Below are 18,961 nucleotides of genomic sequence, written 5' to 3'. Positions count from 1 at the left end.
GACTTTCCTCATAAGCATCCTATAGTTACTTTTGGTAGCGGACCCCAATTACTGCTCTTAATAATTTCTGATTTAATTACATCTTTTGGCTTTTCCTCCCAACTCTGATCAACTCCAGTATCAATTTTAATTCCTTGAGTACTTAGGCTAAATCCTCCCGATAGAAACTGTGTTACTCTTTCAATAAGAGGTTCCTGCCTTTTAGAATCAAACTGCTGTGAGGGTTTCTGAGCCATCTCTTGGTCAATCAAGCCAACTGCAGGGGGATCCGAGACTGGGTTTTGCCTGTTTGGTTAGGTCTGGTCTCCGGCTGTGAGGCTGGGCGATACCTGCGATTTCTCTCTAAGATCTTCTTTGCTCTGGCAGGCAGACACCTTGCCTCCTATGCTCTGCTAGGCGGGGTCTGCATCAAGCTCCTTCCACTATTTTCCCGCCGGGGCAACCCTTCCCTGTTGAATTTTGAACGACCTTGGCTCACCCAATGAGTTCCCTTCCTCCAGCGGGGGCAGAGTTCAGGTTCTTTTAAACCCGATCTCGATGGTCCTGGCCCATGCTCTGACATTGGCCGGAGCCTGCGCTGCCTACACTCTCTTTGAAGATGACTTGTCTTCCCACAACCAGAGAACTTTCTTCTAGGTCTGCTGTAATTTGCCAAGGCCGCTGCCACGAGGTCTGCCTTGCATTCCTCTGCCTCTGCATTCCTGTGCCCTGTAGGGACGCAAGGCATTTTTACAGTGCTTATTAGAGAAATCATAAGATAGCTTATGCACTAGGTCTCTTACTGCCTGGACATTCTTCACACATTTGGAAATAGCATCTTCCAGTCGGGACACAAAGTCAGCATCAGGCTCATCATTCCGCTGTCTTATAGCCGTGTGACTCGGCTTTCTCTCTTCTGATGGAATTATCTTTTCCCAGGCACTCAAGCAAACTTCCCCTATCTGTCCTATTGTCTGTTCAGTAAACTGTAGCTGAGACTCAACTGTGATATAATTCTCATCCCTAGCAACTGATGAATCCCTATAGCCATCCCATCCTCAGCATTCTTGCGTGTTCCTGCAAGGGCTGCTTCCTTCCACAGCATTTGATATCGCAAGGATTCTGAAGAGTAAAGACAAATTCTCGCTAAAGCTCTCCAGTCTGTAGGCATCCAGCTCTCAGACTCCACTAAGGCCCTTACCATGCTGATTACTAAATGTGAGTCTGGGCCATGATCACTGACTGCCTGCTTGAGATCTTTTAGCAACTTGAAGGGAAAGGCACTGTGAATTCCTTGTGGGTGTTTCCCGTAAACCTGTCAGCTAACAACTAACATGATAAGATATTTTAAATTCTAAATCTCCTTCTTCTGAAATCTCTTTCTACTCTCGAGAGTAAAGGTGCTTTCCTATACTTTGCTTCTATTCTCTGAGCTGGGCTTCTCAACCTGCTTATGAACGTCATCTTCTGTGTCATCTCTCCTAGTTTGCATTTCTTTGGAGCTAATCTCTCTACCTCCAGCGCTGGCTTGCTTACTTGTTTGGCAATCTCTAGTCTTTCTTACACTAAATTTCAGCAGGGGAGCAGATGCTTTTACTACGTCCCCTTCTGACTCAGGCTTAGTTCTTTCAGCTCTGCCTAAAATCTTCTCATCTACCTGAAACCCATTCTGACTGCTTCTCGTCTGATTTAAGTTTGTGAGGCTTAGATGCTTCTCACTAGACTGGTCATCCTCATTCTCTTCCTCCTGCAAAAGTTTCAAAACCATCTTAACTGAAACCACAGAGACCACGTCTCCACGGGATACTCTCCCCATCTCTGTGTGCTTCCTTTAAGTTTACAATGACCTCCTCCCAGGTCTCTAGCTCAAAAGTTCCTTCATCCGGGATCCATGGATTATACCTTTTTACTACTTTTAGAAAACATTGCTTAAAAACAAACAAACAAAAATAAAATAAAATGCTTATCCAAAAAAAATCACATTGCATCTTTTTCTTCATTACCTTTGCACCCTGTCTTTTCAGTAAGTAGATAAGCATAGTACCACAAGTCTCAGGTTTACTTTTACGTCGACCCATTGTCCTCTTAAATTACTCACTCACTATTTCCACTACTCATCGTCCAATCCCCACACCGGGTCCTCACTTCACACAATTTTCTGATTCATTCTACATTCTGATGGGGCCGCACAATTGTTACATGGGGTATAACTCATATTGCCCCATGTTGAGCGCCATTTGTGGTATGAATTTGGGGTGCCAAGCCCCCACCACTAATCTTGGGTTCAATAAGCACAATTGTACAGTTGAGCTATATAAATATTATATTTAAGTCATTGAGAGCATGAGAGAGTCAAATAATGGATTCAGACACAATTCATGGTAGCATGCTCCCCTCCTGGATGGCCATGATCTTACCAGCCAGGTCCACGCACAGCATGGGCCGAAGGGAGGTGGGGTGGAGACTCGGCAGGAGGCTCGAGGACTGGGCCAGAGGCTGGAGGAAACTGCTACTGCTAACCAAGGATTCTATCTCTAGGGGGGGGGGGGGCATAAGCACAGGTAACCACATGTCACAGGAAGGGGCAGTGCATCGTAGGAAGGGGATGTATGATAGGCATAAGCGTGACAGGAAGGGGATGAGCTAGGGGTATGACCAGAGGAATGGGAAGGTCTAGGGGTATACATGTGACAAGATGGGCGGACCCTAGATTCAAGATGGAAGCCTAGCCTTAGTCATCCTTGGGTGGGTGTGACCTCTCCTGGGGTCTCCCACAAGGGAAACAGACAACTACTATCCTTACCAGAAGGGAGTGGGCCCTATTTGTTGTGGGATAACAATGGGGACTGCTTGCTCTAGATGGCTGATAGCTCTCAGGGAGAATAACCCCTGACCTACTTCTGATGACCTCCAAGTGTATGGTCATTCACAAGCAACTGTTTGGCATATATTTGGGGGAGACAGCTTGGGAGAAATCCTTCTGTTTCCCACAAAGGGGCAGCTGCCAATGTAGTTGGGATAAGAAAGTATTTTTTTATCACTGGGGGAAAAAGTTATTCTATGGGAAAATAACTTTGTCTTTGAAACTTGTGATCACTTACCTGTTATGTTAGTCAGGGTGGACTAGAGAAACAAATTCATAGACACTCATATGTGTGTAATAGAGAACTTTATCTCAAAGAAGAATTATAAGCAGCCCACCCCAGTGCAGATTAATTCATAAGTCTGATATTAGCCCATATGTCCCATACCAGTCTGTAAGTTCCTCTTCAGATTCACGCAACACATGCAATGACACCGAATGCAGGGAGCTCACAGGGCAGTGGGTGGAAAGTCTTGTGGATCCAATGGCAGTGGAAGCATCTCAGTGCTGGCGTGGGTCTCCCTGTGGCTCCATCAGCTTGGCTCCATGCGTCTTGTCAGCAGGAGGACGAAGCAGAGTCTGTGTGCCCCTGTCCTCCAGTGAACTATGTGTCTCCATAGCGCCTCCAAGTGACGTCATCACACTGCGACCAGATTGAAGGCTAGACTCCACCCCTTCGCAAGTTGACACCAGATTATGTAACTGCCACACCTAATAAAACAACAAATAGGTAATAACAGCAAGGCGTTTCACATCCTCTTAGCATTCCGCAAGCAAGGCCGTGTCATCTTCATATCACAGGTTATTAGTAAGCCTTCCTCTAATCCTGATGCCGAATTCTCTTTATCTGGTCCAGCTTCTTGGGTGATTTATTCCGCATACAGATTGAGTAAGTATGGTCAAAGTCTGCACCCCTGATACACACTCTTCCGAATGTTATCCATGCAGTGTTCCCTTGTTCTGTTGGAATGACTGCCGCGGGGTCCATGTACAGGTTCCCCATGAACACAGTGAGGTGTTCTGGAATTCTCACTCTTCTCGCTGTTATCCATAGTCTGTTATGATCCACACAGGGGAATTCATCGGGCAGCCGCCCATAACTTCCTGCCAGTATGGGTGCAGGGAGCCTGGGAGGACAGAGAAAGCACAAAGGGCTTAGTTGGTAACCACAGATTCTGTAACCTGGGGACAGTCCGTATCCGTCGTACGGTTTGAAGGTTCTAAGATTCTTAGTTCTTTGATGCCCCCTTCTGCAATATAATAAAATAGTTACTAAAAATGCACTTCTCGGGCCTTCCGCTGACCCACTTCCATTCCCTGCTGCTGGAGCTGAGGGCCACTCGGGCGGTGAGGGATCCCAAGATGACTGGACAGACACTCTGTCTACAAGCCATCGACCGCATCCCTGTGGGGGATCATGCCCCTCCCTGCAGTCCTGGAATGAGGCAACCCCCCCCCTGCCCCCTATAGACTGGGCTTACTCTAAGGCCAGCCTGGCCAAGGCCGGCCCAGTGGATGACTTTGAGAAGTGTAAGATCCTGAAGATGCCCATGCCTGAGGCTACACAGAGTGCCCGTGGTGGGTGCGGAAGAAAAAGCAGACGCTGGGCCGTGGTGCGGGGCAGCTGACCAGCAGTGGGCAGCGGCGCAGGGGGTGATGGCAAGAGAGCACACGGCTCCTGGCACTCTTAGCAGCAGCCGCCAGCAGGACAGTCCCGTGCTGGTGCAGCCCCTCGGACGCTCCCCTGAGCATCCTCTCTCCACTGGTACCATGGCTTGGTCAAGCTTGCTGCCTGCAAAGAGGCTTTCTCCCTATTCGATACAGACGTAGGAACTTGGGACCGCCGTGAGGTCACTGGGTCAGAACTCAGCAGAAGCTCCTGCAGGAGATGACCAAATAGCACCCCTGACTTCCTTCCCAGAGTTTCAGCCTATCATGGCCAGACAAAGGAAAGACCCAGAGGAGCAAGGAGGACATCGGCGAGTCTTTGCCAAGGTCGGCCATGGCCACATCCATGCGCTGCGCCTCGTCCTGAGGACCTCAGAGAAAGACTAACAGATGAAGAAGTGGGTGGAACGAACAGACATGCAGATGGCCACGGCGACGGGCCAGTGAACTTTGAAGAATTCGTACATTGATGACTACAAAATCAAGACCCACTTTCAGTTCCTTTATCCATCCCCCCGGCCCCCATGAAGAATCAAATAGAATGTTTTACTTAGCTCTTGCAAAGGAAAAAAATTTTTTTAATTTCATTTAATCACTGTTACTGTTTAGCAACACTGAATGTCAAAAAGTACCTGTGTCCACACACACACACACACACATCTGCATGTGTTGGTTGGTTTTATAATATCTATACTTGTATGAACCTTTCTGATGAGCAAACGCTGAGTTTGCTAATGACGCGGCCGGGACTGGCCAGATTTCTGTGTATGTGGCTTGACAATGGAGCCCAGGCAGCCATTTGTATTCAAAATGAAAACTGGGGGAAAAATAAAGTTCTAAAGCCTGTTCAAATAGTTTCAAGCTCAATATGTTTTGCCTCCATTGTCCTAGCTGGTTTACTGAAAACAGACGCATTTGAAATGGGTGTACCTCAGGATGACGTGCAGTGGAGCTGGTGATGGGGGAGTAGCCGCTGAGATGGGGCCTCACTGCGGGGAGGGTCCTAGGTACCCCTGGGCCCCAACCCGTGGTGGAGTGACACCCCTGCAGCATGCCTGCGTTGTGCTCAAGGGCCAGCCGTCAATGTCCACATCAGTTTTTTAAAAGCAATCTTTACCAAGGGATCATCTTTGGACTCTCCACCTTAATTAATCAATCAATCAATCTAAGCAAAACCCTGCCGAACCGTGACTCAGAGCCGGCAGAATAGTCTGGGCAACTCTGCTTGGACTTCAGCACAACCATTGCCATTGCTGCTCAAAGAATTACCATTAATGTCCGTTCCAAACTGTAAATGCTAGTCTGTTTTTTCCCTTCCCAACAAACAAAAGACCGTTAACTTAGAAAGAAAGAATGAAAGAACCAGGAGATGTTGAGACTTGTGCCAAAGCTGGAGAAGATGAGGAACGTCATTCCATTGGACCCTGAAATCAAGTTAGACAAGACCAAGAGTGGGCATGACACACTTCTGTGTCAACTTTATAAATGGAGTGCAGGGGTGGTGTTTAGCTTGTCAATCAGAGCACAGCCTGATGATGCCTCCTTATGGGCGGGGCCTTCGCAGGAGGATTCTCAGAATTTCCTCTTTCTCCCTGGAGGTGGGCCACACTTTCTCTGCTTCACCTTCCTGTTGAGGAGCCACATGGAGACTCTCGCCAGTGCTGAAACACTTCCGCTGCCACTGGATCCACAAGACTTTTCACCCACCAGCCTGTGATCTTCCTGCATGCTACACCATTGCATGTGCTGTGTGAGTCTGAAGAGGAATTTATAGACTAGTGTCAGACATATGGGCTCATATCAGATTTATGAACTTGATCTAGACTGGGCTGGGCTGTTTTCTTGATATACAATTGCTCTTTGATACAAAGCTCTCTCTTGAACACATATGACTGTCTCTGGATTTCTTTCTCTAGTCAACCCGAACTAACACACCAAGTATCCTGCTGGCCTCATCAGCCAATTGAAAACTGAGACAGCTGGGTGTGAGAAGACATGCTGGCCATCCCATGAGAAACTCTCAGGGGTAATAACAATAGAGTGTAGTTCTCTTTACAAGCAACAACAAAGCAAACTCATTGTCATCAGGTTAATTCTGACGAACCAAAACCAAGCTCACTGCCATCAAGTCAATGCCGACTCTGCTTACGGCAGTGGTTCTCAACCTTCCTAATGCCGTGACCCTTTAATATGGTTCCTTATGTGGTGGTGACCCCCAACCAAAGAATTATTTTCGTTGCCACTTCATAACTGTAGTTTTGCTACTGTTATGAATCGTTATATAAATATCTGATATGCAGGATATATTTTCATTTTTACAAATTGAACATAATTGAAGCATAGTGATTAATCACAAAAACCATATGCAATTATATATTGTGAAATATTTATTTCTAATCGCTTCTCAGCCTTCTGGCTAAGATCAAGTGAAATATTTATTTCTAATTACAAACAAGTGAGATTTTGTCTTGAAGCATGGTGCAGCATGGGTAACAGTCTTCATGTCAGCAACTCTATGTGGGCATATCTGCATGGAGACGGATAGAGGACCGGTGTCTCGGTTCCTAAGACCATCAGAGATATGCGTTTTCTGATGGTCCTAGGCGACTCCTGTGAAAGGGTCGGTCAACCCCCAAAGGGGTCATGACCCACAGGTTGAGAAGGGGTTGGCTTACAGGAATAGACGGCCCAGCCTTTCTCCCGGTGAGCTGCAGGAAGCCAAGTCATCAAAGGTCATCTGATCAAATGGAATGACGTTCCTCATCTTCTCCAGCTTTGGCACAAGTCTGGACATCTCCTTTTCCTTTTTTTTTTTTTTTAAAGTTAATGGTCTTTTGTTGGGAAGGGAAAGAGAGAGAGAGAGGCTGGCATTTACACTTTGGAACAGACGCCTATGGTGCTTTCTTGAGCAGCAACGCCGACGGGCGCGCTGAAGTCCAGGAAGAGCAGTCCAGCCTACTGTACCTTCCTCCCATCGAGTGGCTTCCAAGTGGAATCTTGTGACTCGGACCCAACGTGTAACCATGGACCCAACGTGTAACCACGGTACCACCACAGTGACCCTCAAACTCACAGCTCTCCCCCCCTTTTTTTTCTAATTTAATAAAATACAACTCTTATCACAATCTATACATACATCAATTGAGTAGAGCACCCTTATACATTCGTTGCCCTCATCATTCTCAAAATTCGCCTTCCACTTGGGTTCCTGGAATCAGCTCGGTTTCCTTTTTTTTCCCTCTCCCTCCCTTCCTGCTCCCCCTCCCTCATGAACCCTTAATAACTTATAAATTATTACTCTTTCCTGTCTTACACTGGCCGGCATCTCCCCTCACCCACCTTCCCATTGCCCATCCCCCAGAGAGGAGGTTACACGTAGATCCCTGAGATCAGTTCCCCCTTTCTACACGCCCTTCCCTCCCGGTGTCACCACTCTCACTGCTGGTCCTGAGGGGTTCATCCGTCCTAGATTCCCTGTGTTTCCAGATCCCTACTGCACCGCTGTACATCCTCTGGTCTAACCAGGTTTGCAAGGCAGAATTGGGATCATGATAACTGTGGGGGAGGAAGCGTTCAAGAACTAGAGGAAGGTTTTGAGTTTCATTGTTGCTACACTGAACCCTGAGTGACTCATCTCCTCCCCACTACCCCTCTGCAAGGGATGTCCAGCTGTCTACAGATGGGCATTGGGTCCCCATCACGCACTCCCCTCATTCACGGTGATATGATTTCACACACCCCGTCCCCGCCTTTGTTGCTTGAAACCTGGTCCCCTTGGCCCTTCATGATCATCCATGTTGGTGTGCTGCTTCCATGAGGGCTTTGTTGCTTCTGGGCTAGATGGCCGCTTTTTTGCTTTCAAGCCTTTAAGTCCCCAGACACTATATCTCTCAGTAGCCGGGCACCATCAGCCATCTTCATCACACTTACTTATGCACACATTCGTCTTCAGCATTTATGTGGGGAAGGTGATCACACAATGATGGGTTTTGTTCCTTGTTGTCTGCTACCTGATCCCTTCAACACCTCATGTTCACTTAGGCTTGTGTACTTCCTTCTGTGGGCTTTGTTCATAGCTCTCTCATATGGATCCCCCAAACCTTTGAGGAAAATGTGAGATCAAAACTTTTTCTCTTTTAAAAAAATCATTTCAAAACTATTTTTATAACCACATTAAAATGCTGTTTTCCTCTTTTTGCTTTTGCTTTTATTCTTTCACAAGTGTGTGGCGTTCTCTGAAAGCTACATGATACGTGATACTGCAGTGGATTGAGTGCAGATACAGACATAAGAACCCAGCGTCTCCCTTTAAGTAAGGAGCCTTCATGGTGGAGTGCGTAAGAGCCAGGCTGCAATCTGTATGGTTGGCCGTTCAAAATTACCGAAGCTCCGCGGGGGAGAAGGCTGGGTTTTGCACTCCCGTAAACAGCTGTGGTCTTGGGCACCCACAGGGAGTCACTGTGAGCTGGCATTGACTTGATGGCAGCAAGTTTAGAGTTTTCTCCTAAACAGTTGAGATTTTTTAAATGCAAAATATTGCCACTGGTCCCATGAAACTTCCTTCTTTGCAAAGATTATCTTTCACACGAAATATTAGTTGTGTTAATAGGAAATAGATTTATTAGTATTGCTTTTACATTAATTTATAATTTAAAAAATTATCAGGTTTAATAAAAGTATAGTAAGTATATGTAATAGAAACAAGTGCTTTTTGATATAGTTAAATTTTAATAGTGTAATAGAATCCTGAGACCAATATATTTGAGAACCAGGTGGCTTTGTGTTTATTATATATGGAGGGATGGGAGGTGGGTCATATGAAGGGACTTCACATATTCCATTATCTTTAAAAAACATTTTATTATGAAGTGGATGAAGGTGTACCAGAGCAGATCATATTTCACCTTCAATAATTAGTATGCACGTTGTTTCCTCTTATTAATTACAATCTCCACAACGCAACATCACTTATCTACTTCTTTCCTGATTTTCCTATTTCCATTTCTCCTTTCTGCCTGACTTTTCTGAATGTTGTCCTTGGGTAAAAAATGCTGCCCTTGAAGTCTCTAGGTTGCGTGCGGTCCCCTAGTGTTATTCCCCCACCCCTTAGAAACTCACTGTCTGGCAAAAATGGAGACACCGTGTGGTTAAATTCCAGACCCAAAGGGAACTGAGGGGATTCCACCAGTCTCTGTTCAAAGAATACGCCTGGTCTCGTTTATGATTTTGACCTCTGCTTCTCCCTTTTCTTCGACTCTAACCAGCAATCGGTTCGGAGCCGTTAGTACTGGTAGTTAGGTACCATCTGTTTCCTCTAGTCTCAGGGTCCCGAGATTGCGCTCTTCCTGGTCCGTTACTCCCTCCGACTAGTTTGCAGGCATTTTCATTCACTCCGTTCCTCTTTCCTCCCGATAGCTGAACTTTGGATGGCTGCTCACAAGCTTTGAAGACCTGAGCAGCTACTCACAACAGTTATTGCTTTTGGGCAATGTTACGGACTGCTAACTCCAATGCCAACTGTTCAAATCCACCAGCTGCCTCGTGAAATAAAGCTGAGGCTGTCTCGAATAAAACACTCACTGCTGTCCAGCCCGTTCCAACTCCTAGTGACCCTATAGCACAGGTTAACCCTACCCTGTGGGTTCTGGACTGCAACCCTTTATGGGGCCTCAGCTTCCTCCCCCGAGCAGTGACAGGGGAGCCAGGGCTCCGGAAGCTGTCTAGTCCTGTCGAGGGGCAAAACCTTGGAAACGCTCTACAAGGTTGCTGTGAGCGAGTACCGTGTTGCATAAAGAACATTGCCTTCCCGCCAGTGATGTGCTGTCCCCCAAGACTGTCCCTATCTTGCTTCTGTTCCTTTTTGCTACTTAACCTCCAAACGGTGCCTCTTTCTTCTTTCTTGTAGCCTTCTCCCCAGAAGTGCTACTTTTCTGGGATTGCCCTCAAGTACAGCAAGGCCATTTAAAACCGTTTTCTGGGGCTGCCAGGATTTCCCCACTGAACACGGACTTTCTCTTGAAGGTGGCCATGTAGAGCTGGCTTCGCTTCTCTTTTACACAGTTTTCCAGGACAACCTTCCCACTATCCAGAGATTTCCACCAGCATCATGAAAGATGTCTCACTGGGATGTGGGGCTCATTTTCCACTTGTAGGTAATTTAAACCTGGGCATTCTCTGTCACCTCATTATATTAGGAGTGTAGCTTTTGTTAGTTTCATTTTTCAAACCGAACCTTTTCTTAAAGGACCAGCCACCTTTGGTTTGTGAGCACTGTCTCTGTCCCAAGTGCTCAGCCCTGGAGCTGTGGCCCCAAAGCACCACAGAGAACATTAAACAAAGGAGTACTGCTATGTTTCAAAACATCTCTATCTACAAAACCGGGTCCCAAGCCCCCAGGACAGAACGCGCTGAGCTCTGTGAGCGGCACTGAGTGGGTGGTGGTGATCTGGTTGAGGTGGGTTGTTCTCTAGAACGAAGTGCCTGGTGGCATTGCTGGGTGAGCCCTGGACAACTAACACCAGTCACCCTTTCAAATCCACCCGCTGCTCCTCAGCAGCAACCTGCTCCTGTCAAGCAGCCAAAGCGCAGGAACCCTGGACAGGGTCCACTCAGTGCCACTGGGTTGGTCGGCCGTTCTCAACCTGTGGGTCGCGACCCCTTGGGGGGGAGTGGTCAAACAACCCTTTCACAGGGGTTGCCCGATCCATAACAGAAGCAAAATTGCAGTGATAAAGTAGTAATGAAAACAATTCTACTGGGGAGAGGTCAGCACAACATGAGGAACTGTATGAAAGGGTCGCGCCTCAGGAAGGCTGAGAATTACTGGTTTAGCTGCTTCTTTCTCTGTTGTGACTGGGAATGGGAAGGGAGTCGCCACTCTCCTTAACCCCCTCGAAGTGCACATTGAATTGTAGGGCTCCTTCGGTAGCAAAATGAAGGACGAGTCCCTTTGTGACTGGCGTACATAGATGTACAGCCTCGATCCCCGGCCAGGAGGAGCTTGTCCAGCTGTCGGGAGTGCACTGAGCAGCGGCCTTGAGCCATCACAATCTTAGGAGCTGGCCCGTCTTCCTAGAGGACTCTTACATTTCTCAGGGAAATCCGTCTCTGGTGACAGGGTGGGCTGAAGGTACAAAGGCCCAGCTATTTTGGCCTAACACGGGATACTCTCTTTTTCTTTTTTAAGAGCTTTGTTTGCACTTTATCCACAAGTCACACAATTCAATCACATCAAGAAGAGTTATGGAGTTGTCATCATCTTCAATTCTAGAACATTTCCTTCTTCCTTATAGTCATTATTCATGGGATTTTTTCCAATTGTGGCAATAATAAACACAGCAAAACATCCTTCAGTTCCACAACTTGTGCTCGTATAATGTTCAGTGTCATTGATTACACTTGTGCTGTGCCGTCACCATTGATAGCCTTTTCCAAATTATTCTCCCACCATGGACATCAACTCAGCGCCCCTACGCAGCAACCCTTCCCATTCACCTGTGGAAACCACTGGTCAAGTTTGGGTTGTGTGTGTGTGTGTGTGGTTTTCTTGATATAGTATTCCCATATATGCTCCATCATTAAATCACTTCTAAAATTAGTTGTGTAATCACAATCAGTTCTGGAGCTCCCTCCCTGCTCCCACATTCATTGTTTACTACCCAGATCCCCTCACCCTCCCTATCCCCCACCCCCCACCCTACATCCCCTATAAACCCTTGCATCTTTATTAAATCTATGCACCTACTTCTGTGCTTCACACGCTGGGAAACTCAACAGAAACAATACAAGACAAAATAAATCCGTAAGGATGAAATAATAATTATATAATGATAAAAATACAAATAATGAATAAGAAAGAAAAGACCTCCATAAATATTTTAAAAGACAGGGACGAAGTTTTTTTTAATCATTTTAATCAATTAAAAAAATTTTAAACATTTTATTAGGGGCTCATACAACTCTTATCACAATCCATACATATACATACATCAATTGTATAAAGCACATCCGCACATTCTTTGCCCTAATCATTCTCAAAGCCTTTGCTCTGCACTTAAGCCCTTTGCATCAGGTCCTCCTTTTTTTCCCCTCCGTCCCCACTCCCCCCTCCCTCATTAGCCTTTGATAATTTATAGATTATTATTTTGTCATATCTTGCCCTATCCGGCTTCTCCCTTCACCCCCTTCTCTGTTGCCCGTCCCCCAGGGACGAGGTCACATGTAGATCCTTGTAATCAGTTCCCCCTTTCCAACCCACTCATCCTCCACTCTCCCAGTATCACCCCTCACCCCCTGGTCCTGAAGGTATCATCCACCCTGGATTCCCTGTGCCTCCAGCTCCTATCTGCACCAGTGTACATCCTCTGCTCTATCCAGACTTGCAAGGTAGAATTCGGATCATGGTAGTTGGGGGGGAGGAAGCATCCAGGATCTGGGGGAAAGCTGTCTTCTTCATCGGTGCTACATCGCACCCTGACTGACTCATCTCCTCCCCTAGACCCCTCTGTGAGGGGGCATTTTAATCAAATTTTACCAAGCAAGAAATACTTGCACCTAGAACACATTCCGTTTGGGTCAAGAGGGAGATCAAGGGTCTCACTGGGATGTGGGCTCTAGTCAAGTTTGATCCAGCATAACCAAGATGACAATGATCTTGGTCTGTTAGTGAGGCTGTCCAGAGTCTTGCCTGTGGCTGGTGGGGATCTGCCAGCAGCTTCATCTGACTAGATACTCTGCAGATGGATTTTTATTTAAATCATTTTATCAGGGTTCGTACAATTCTTATCACAATCCATACATCCATCCACTGGGTCAAGCACATTTGTAGATTTGTTGCCCTCATCATTCTCAAAACATTTACTTTCTACTTGAGCCCTTGGTATCAGCTCCTCATTTTTCCCCTCCCTCTCTGTTCCCTGCTCCCTCATGAATCCTTGATAATTTATAAATTATTATTTTGTCATGTCTTACACTGTCTGACATCTCCCTTCACCCACTTTTTGGTTGTCCATCTCCCAGGGAGGGGGTTTTATGTAGTTTTTTTTTTTTTTTTTTTTAGCTCAAGGATCGTTTTTTGGCCTTTAGGAGTGTTTTCCAGTCCAGTCTGTTGGGGCACCACACCCTGGCCCCAAAGTCCACTTTCAGCATTCCCTGGGGACCTTGCCACTCCATTCCCTTGCTGTTCCGCTATATATGTAGATTCTTGTAATCCGTTCCCCCTTTCTACCTCACCTTCCCTCCACCTCCTGGTATCACCACTCTCACCACTGGTCCAAGGGTTTCATCTGTCCTGGATTCCCTGTGTTTCCAGCTCTGATCTGTACCCATGTATATCCTCTGGTCTAGCCGGATTTGTAAGGTAGAACTGGGATCATGATAGTGGAGGGGAGGAAGCATTTAAAAACTAGAGGAGTCTCTCTGTCTTCTCTGCACTAGGAGCAGCTCGCCTGCTACTGCCCCTCACCCCCTAAAAATGTACACCTGCGCCAAATTCGTCTTCACCCCTTCCCTGGTCAGGAGCACCTCCCAGCTGCTTAGCCAACCACTGTCTGTTTTGGTGCAGAAACGGCCTGAGACACTGACAGATGAGCGCTTCAGCAGCTGGACAGCCCCACGTCCCCTGACCTCACGCATCCCTAGTCGCAGCTTCCAAACCAGCGCCGCCTCCAGGGACATTGACACAGCCACCAAGTTCATTGGGGCCGGGGCTGCCACAGTTGGAGTGGCTGGCTCTGGAGCTGGCATTGGGACTGTGTTTGGGAGCCTCATCATTGGTTATGCCAGGAACCCTTCTCTGAAGCAGCAGCTCTTCTCCTACGCCATCCTGGGCTTTGCCCTCTCGGAGGCCATGGGGCTTTTCTGCCTGGTGGTGGCCTTCCTCATCCTCTTCGCCATGTGAAGGAGCGTGCTTCACCTCCCAGAGTTCTCTGTCCTGCGCCTCGTCTGCCCTATAAGTCTGCTTTCCCTGCACCTCCCCAGGCAGCCCGGGGAAAGAAATTGGCTCAGGGTTTGACAGAGGGAAGACAAATAAATACTGTATTAATAAAGATGAAAAATAAATAAATAAAAACCAGAGGAAAGGCCCCAGCACCAAAAAATTAAGTGGATTCCTGCCCCTCCCCCAAGAAGAATTTGTTTCAAAGGACGACATTGATTCTGCAGCTCCGGGAGAGGGTCTTATCTGATCAGAGTACACGGGAGCAGATGAAGGGGCAGGAGGAGAGAGTGGAGCACAGCCTGGCCCACCAGGCCGTGAGGATGATGTTCCTGAGTAGAGCAGCCAGTCCACAGAGAGAACAACATGGCTGGCCCCACTATGAGAAATGATGCCAATCAGTGACTAAGGGCGATACAGGGGACTGCACCGGAGGCACAGTGTGGGAATTGCACCTGACCTGATCCCACCACACCGAGGCAAAGCACTGGGGGAGTGCAGCGGAACAGCAAGGGAATGGAGTGGCAAGGTCCCCAGGGAATGCTGAAAATGGACTTTGGGGCCAGGGCGTGGTGCCCCCAACAAACTGGACTGGAAAACACTCCTACGGGCCAACAAACGATCCTTGAATTAACTACAAACTTTTCTTTCTTGATGTGTTTTGTTTTGTTCTTTGTCAGTGGTTTGTTGATGTTGTTTTGTTGTATACTGTTGCTTTGTTTTCCTCTGTCTTGTTTTCGTGCATGCTGTTGTCTCCACAGGTCTGTCTAAATAAGACAGGTTGGATGAACTATCTGGAGGAAAAACAATGGGACCGACAGTTCCGGGGGGACTTGGGATAGGGGGCGGTGGGGGGGGCGGTAAGGAAGTGGTGTTAACAAACAAAGGGACAAGGGAACAACATGGGACCCAAAATGGTAGTGAGGTGGCAGTGGCAGGCTTGGTAGGGAATGATCCAGGGTAAGGTTACGTAAATAAGAGGTATAGCTGTAACCCAGGTGGGGACGGAGCATGGTAGTAGGGCAGGAGGAAAGTCAAGGGAGATGGATGAAACAGCTAGAAGTCAAAGGGCATTTATGGAGGTCTAGACAAAAACATGCAAATATATATATATATATATATATATATATATATATATATATATATATATATATATGAAGATGGGGAAATAGATCTATGTGTTTATATCCATAGGTTTAGTATTAAGGTGGCGGAAGGACCTTGGGCCTCTACTCAAACACTCCCTCAATGCATGAATGCTTTCTTTTATTAAATTGGCACTCTACGATGCTCACCCTCTCGACACAACTGCTGAAGCCAAAGCGGGTGAACAAGTAAATGTGGTGAAGAAAGCTGATGGTGCCGGCTATCAAAAGAGATAGTGTCTGGGGTCTTAAAGGCTTGAAGATAAACAAGCGGCCATCTAGCTCAGAAACAACAAAGCCCACATGGAAGAACACACCAGCCTGTGTGATCACGTGGTCCTGAAGGGATCTGTTACGGAGTTGCGCCCAACATAGACCACTGACCCACAAGCAGTTGTGAAGTAACAAAGCAAAACCTTATTACAGAAAGACAAAAAGACAAATAGACAAAAAGACAAATCCGGATTTGGGCTACAGCATGGCCACGCAGGGTCCAACACTGCAGCGTCCGGCCAAATTTTTCTTTCCCTTTTATACACTTAAAACCAGCAAGGCGAGCGGGTAGAGCAAGGAATGGGAAAGGGTGTTTACACAAGATAACAGGGATGCGGGTAGTTCAGCACGTCCTGCTCAGCTTATCTTGGACCAGATGATTTTGCAAAACTTCTTGCTCACATTTACGAGTAGATAGTTGTAAGGTCACAGTGACTTGCTTTTCCAAGATAACATACCTCTCTGAGAATGGGGGTGGCACTTAGCTTTTCAAGATGGAGTAACTTAAGACAAATTATTTTATTCTATTAAGCCGTAACAGGATCAGTTATCAGGCATCAAAGAACAAAAAATCATATAATTGGCTGCACACCTCCATGATACGATCACCGAAGACAAACGGGTGCATAAGCAAATGTGGTGAAGAAAGCTGATGGTGGCTGGCTATCAAAAGAGATAGTGTCTGGGGCCTTAAAGGCTTGAAGGTGAACAAGCGGCCATCTAGCTCAGAAGCAACAAAGCCTACATGGAAGAAGCACACCAGCCTGTGCGATCACGAGGTGCCAAAGGGACCAGGTATAAGGCATCACGCAACAACAACTATATATATATATATATATATATATATATATATATATATATATATATATATATATACCATAGTGAATGAAGAGAGAAGTGCAGAGTGGAGACCCAAGGCCCATTTGTCGACCACTGGAGATCCCCTCACAGAGGGGTTTAGGAGAGGAGATGGGTCAGTCAGGGTGTGATGTAGTACCGATGAAGAACACAGCTTTCCCCCAGATCCTGGATGCTTCCTCCCCCCAACTAACATGATCCGAATTCTACCTTGCGGGACTGGATAGGGCAGAGGTTGTACACTGGTGCATATAGGAGCTGGAGGCACAGGGAATCCAGGGTGGACGATACCTTCAGGACCGGGGGTGTGAGGGGCGATGCTGGGAGAGTAGAGGGTGAGTGGGTTGGAAAGGGGGAACAGATTGCAAGGATCCACAAGTGACCTCCTACCTGGGAGACGGACGGCAGAGAAGTGGGGGAAGGGAGACGCCGGATAGGGCAAGATATGACAAAAGAACAATCTATAAATTATCAAGGGCTCATGAGGGAGAGGGGAGCAGGGAGGGAGGGAAAAAAATAAGAGGACCTGATGCAAAGGGTTTAAGTGGAGAGCAAATGCTTTGAAAATAATTAGGGCAAAGAATGTGCGGATGTGCTTTATACAATTGATGTATGTATATGTATGGACTGTGATAAGAGTTGTATGAGCCCCTAATAAAATGTAAAAAACAAATGTAAAAAAAAACATAGAGGAAAGTTGTATGCTTCATTGTTGCTACACTGCACCTGACTGGCTCCTCTCCTCCCTGAGACCCTTCTGTAGGAGATGTTTAGTTGCCTACAGATGGGTTTTGGTCCCCACTCCATACTCCCCTCATTCACAATGATTTGATTTTTTTGTCCTTTGGTGTCTGATACCTGAGCCCTTCGACACCTCATGATCCACAGGCTGGTGTGCTTCTTCCATGTGGGCTTTGTTGCTTCTCAGCTAGATGGCCATTTGTTTATCTTCAAGCCTTTAAGACCCCAGATGCTACGTCTTTTTTTTTTTGATGCTTCATCTTTTGATAGCTGGACACCATCAGCTTTCTTCACCACATTTGCTTATGCACTCACTTTGTCTTCAGTGATCTTGTCGGGAAGGTGAACATTATGGAATACCAGTTTAATAGAACAAAGTGTTCTTGCATTGAGGGGGTACTTGGGTAGTGGCCCAATGTCCTTATGCTACCTTAATACTAAACCTATAAATAATGCACATAGATCTATTTCCCCATCATCAAATATAAATATATTTACATATGCACCTGCCTGTATTTAGACCTCTATAAATGCCCTTTGCCTCCTAGTTCTTTCCTCTATTTCCTTTTACTTTCCTGTTGTTCCACTATCACGATCAGCTTTCATTTGGGTTTCAGTAATTCCTCTTGGTTACATTGCCCTTGATCAAGTCCTACCAGGCCTCCTATACCCTCCTCACCACCGATTTTGGATCACTTATTGTTCCCTTGTCCCTGGGTTTGTTAACACCCACTTCCTTTCCCCCACCTTCCCCTCTCCCATGTCCCTGATGGAACCTTTGGTCCTGGTCCAGTTGTTTTCTCCTCCAGATTGTTTATCCCGCCTATCTTATCTAGATAGACCTGCAGAGCTAACAATATGCACAATAACAAAACAGAGCAAAACAAAGCAACAAAAGAAAAGAAAACAACAACAAACCAATGACAAAAGAAAGGAAAGCCTGTAAATAGTTCGAGGTCTGCTTGCTGATCTCTACAAGGGTTTTCTGGTAGAGTCTGATGGGTGTCACGCCCTGGCTCCAAAGTCTATTTCTGGTACTCCCTTGGGACTTCCTTGCTCTGCTCCCCTTGCTGTTCTATTGTACCACCCCTTCCCCCCTTAGTTTTATACCTCGGTGTGCTGGGGTCAGATCGGGCACAGTTCCCACATTCTGCAGATGGGTTTGGGGCTCCCACTGTCCTCCATACCCTTTCACAAACTGGGTGTTCACAACTGAAGCTCGGCTACTTTTCCCTCGTCATCTTTGGATTGTGTCAGTGTCATCTTTGGATCACACAAGCTGGTGTGCTTCTTCCATGTGGACTTAGTTCACTCCTCACTTCGATGACTGCTTTTTTGAATACAAACCTTTCAGACCCTAGACATTATTCCGATTGGTAGACGAGGGCACCATCTGCTTTCTTCACCTCACTTTTCTGTAGCACCCTAATCTTCAGTGATCATTTAATGAAGGCGAGTGTCAAGCAGGGCCCGGTTATCTGAACAAATTGTTTTTGGATT

General features: G+C 46.6%; 1 pseudogene; it reads left to right on the top strand.

Moving 5' to 3' along the window:
- The first annotated feature begins 13,982 nt into the window (after positions 1-13,982).
- On the top strand, positions 13,983-14,408 carry LOC142434986 (ATP synthase F(0) complex subunit C2, mitochondrial pseudogene; annotated as a pseudogene).
- Positions 14,409-18,961: the final 4,553 nt, after the last annotated feature.

Source organism: Tenrec ecaudatus, chromosome 1, assembly GCF_050624435.1.
Source record: "Tenrec ecaudatus isolate mTenEca1 chromosome 1, mTenEca1.hap1, whole genome shotgun sequence".
NCBI classification, from domain to species: Eukaryota; Metazoa; Chordata; class Mammalia; order Afrosoricida; family Tenrecidae; genus Tenrec; species Tenrec ecaudatus.
Note: the sequence above shows the minus strand (reverse complement) of the source record. Positions and strands in the feature narration are given on the sequence as shown.